The sequence below is a fragment of the Sinocyclocheilus rhinocerous genome, unplaced genomic scaffold (assembly GCF_001515625.1).
Source record: "Sinocyclocheilus rhinocerous isolate Xijiao unplaced genomic scaffold, SAMN03320098_v1.1 scaffold591, whole genome shotgun sequence".
NCBI classification, from domain to species: Eukaryota; Metazoa; Chordata; class Actinopteri; order Cypriniformes; family Cyprinidae; genus Sinocyclocheilus; species Sinocyclocheilus rhinocerous.
Window position 1 is genome coordinate 2,635,627 of NW_015641476.1, and position 2,812 is coordinate 2,638,438.

The 2,812-nt window shown below is 41.9% G+C and overlaps 1 protein-coding gene across 28 annotated transcripts in view; it reads right to left on the minus strand.

Moving 5' to 3' along the window:
* Window positions 1-2,571, minus strand: part of madd (MAP-kinase activating death domain) — an 81,786-nt gene extending 79,215 nt beyond the window's left edge. For all 28 annotated transcript variants that reach the window (XM_016571789.1, XM_016571803.1, XM_016571801.1 and 25 more), the window contains exon 1: window positions 2,341-2,571. The gene's annotated coding sequence lies outside the window, so the exon portion shown is untranslated. The remainder of the gene's footprint in view (window positions 1-2,340) is intronic.
* Between the last annotated feature and the right edge of the window lie 241 nt (window positions 2,572-2,812).

Consider the following 2,812-nt stretch of genomic DNA (forward strand, 5'->3'; position numbering starts at 1 on the left):
TCGTCTTATAATCAGGGTCGTCTTATATTCGGGCCAATACGGTATATATATATATATTAGAGATGCATCGATTGCAATTTTCTTGGCCGATTCCGATTTCCGATTTTTTGTTATGGCGCTTTTCTACTGCGTGGTACGACTTGGCACGGCACGGCTCGGTTTGGCTCGGTTTGCGTTTCCACTGCAGTTCAGTACCGCTTTAGAGTGGGCGGGATTAACCGAGCCGTATCGTGCCGTACCATGCAGTGGAAAAGCGCCATTAGTGTGATCTGCCGATACCGATTTTTGCCGATTCTGATTTTCTTTCTAAGAACTATAATTGACTGCATATACAAACAAAAATCTACTTTTCTTCAACGCAAAGTTTTAGTTTCATAAAAAAACAAGTAAAAAGTCAATAATAAAATAAGAACAAATAAAAAAAATTCAGATTAAAAAAATCAGCACAAATAAATGCAATAGAATAAAGAGAGCTATGAAACTAAGTTTTTCAGGTTAAGTAAGTTTTTATTCAGCTCACAAGCTGTTTGAGACTGAGCGCGGTTTGTGCGCTCCACTAATATAGATCAGTGGTGGTGCGCGCGCGCGCGCGCGCTTGGTATAAGCGCGAAACCTGCGAGATTGACTAAAATAATGCGCAATACAAGCACTATTTAACCGGAGCGAATGAGACATGTGTGTGTGAGAGAAGGGGTCGTCGGAGAGAAGAGAGCGAGAATGCGCGGCTGACGTTATTGCCTGTGCCGCTGGTAACAAAACGGATTGGCTCGAAATCGGAAAGAAGTGAGACTGACCGGCCGATCACCGATCTGGGCCGATCATGAGAAAAATCGTCCGATTCCGATCCCTGGCCGATCGATCAGTGCATCTCTAGTATCGGATCGATATCGGTACCGGCAGATACTCAGAATTTTTGGTATCGGATCGGTATCGGTTCTGAAAAAGTGGTGTCGAGCCATCCCTATTTATTTCCTAAAATTCTATTTTAATTATTCTGATTATTCAAATACAGACATTATTTTTTTTAAATTGACATAAAAGGTAACACACAGCTTGTGTAAATAAATAAATAAACACCTCTTTAAATGCCCATGAAATTCAACTCCTGGTGGAAAATACTGATAAACAATATTTAACATTAAATTAATTTCTGACACGTAACCCATCAGCCTCATTCATTCATAATGCAGTATGAACTCTCCACTTACAACAGGAACTGAGAATTACTCGTTCACACAGATTCCATCTGCCATTATCAATACAGTTTTCAAAGCATCACAGAGCGTGAGACAAATCCCAGGATTAATTTATCCAGACACTTATACTACTTACCCCCATCAGACCCTTTAATATAAGAGATGAAAGCATATTGCTGTGAATATAATTATGCATTTAGTCCAGATCTAATCCTGTTGATGATTTTTTAACACATCATTTGACATTTAACAGACATAATCAACAAATAAACGGAATTATACTTCTACACCCAAATTAGTGCTCATAATATATTTATGATTTTATAAGCTAGACCAATTCTTCCATGAACCACTGAATAAAGAGGATACTTTGCAAACAGTGACAGGAAACGGACTGAACTGACAAAGGCAAAGAGATCTCACATTTCACCCAAGAGAGAAACAACACCACCCAAGTCATCTTACACACAGACTGATGTCACAGCTATTTCAAGTGCCCCCCAAAAGGTTTACTGCTCATGTTTAAACTAATCGAGAGAGGTGACACTACATGATATAGCCAAGCTTATCATGTGTCACATCACCATCAGCTTGACAACATGATGACATGACTACAGCACTACACCCTAACCCCCTCTGGAGAGAAAACCTGTGTCCTTATGACCTCTGGAGAACAAACAGATGGGCGTCTGTAGAGGACTTTACAAAAATCAAATAAAGGGGTGCATCGGTTCATTTTTGGAAACTGGTGTGCTGTTAAACTGCTGTTAATAACATTCAGCCTCATCAAATGCACTGAGTATGTGGACATCATGATGAGAGCTCTGCCTACCGACATCCTTGTTATTAGGCACTCCTGACATTTAAAAGTCTTTGAGATCCAGCGTAACACACATTTATACAGTGAAAAATAATGATAAGCAGCTAACAGCAGCTAACGGGATCAAATAGCAGCAATGAGCTAGCTGTCAAAGCTGCTTATACAACCAGCTGCGTACATTTCCACACAGTTATAACGTAAACACACACCTTCATCCATCCGATCACTGCACCGCTGCTTCAGAGCAAACCATCATATATGCACCATATATCAGTTATAAGGCAAACTGTTAGACGTGAGAACGGGAGTAAAAGAAATACTGACCTCCAGGAGCTAACGCCACTGCAACTCGCTTTAGCCGTGTTTCTGTGGCCCTGCTGCGATGAAACAGCGTCTCACAACGCGTTCGTCGTTACAGAAGATGGCCAACACATGATGTGACAGTGGCACGACGCGACGACCGCACATCCGTGTTCTGTGGCGGCGGGTCAGTCGTGATGCAGTGATGTTTGTACCTGTAGATAAGCGCTGCTCGTCCTCCTCCTCTCTCTGCTTCCAAACTGACTGTACGATAGCGACGTCCGATTCGTCATGGAATCGTTTGTTTGATCCGGTTCTTTTCAAAGAATCAGCTGAACCGGTTCTCATCGCTTTACACACGGATTAGTCTGAATCGGTTCGCGCAGTTCTAGACTCATCACCGACTCACTGAACAGAGAGCTGCCTCTTTCGGACGTGTGTGATTAGTAATGAAAAGGGAATCGCTGCTTGAATTGCTAGCTAGGAAGAGCATTCG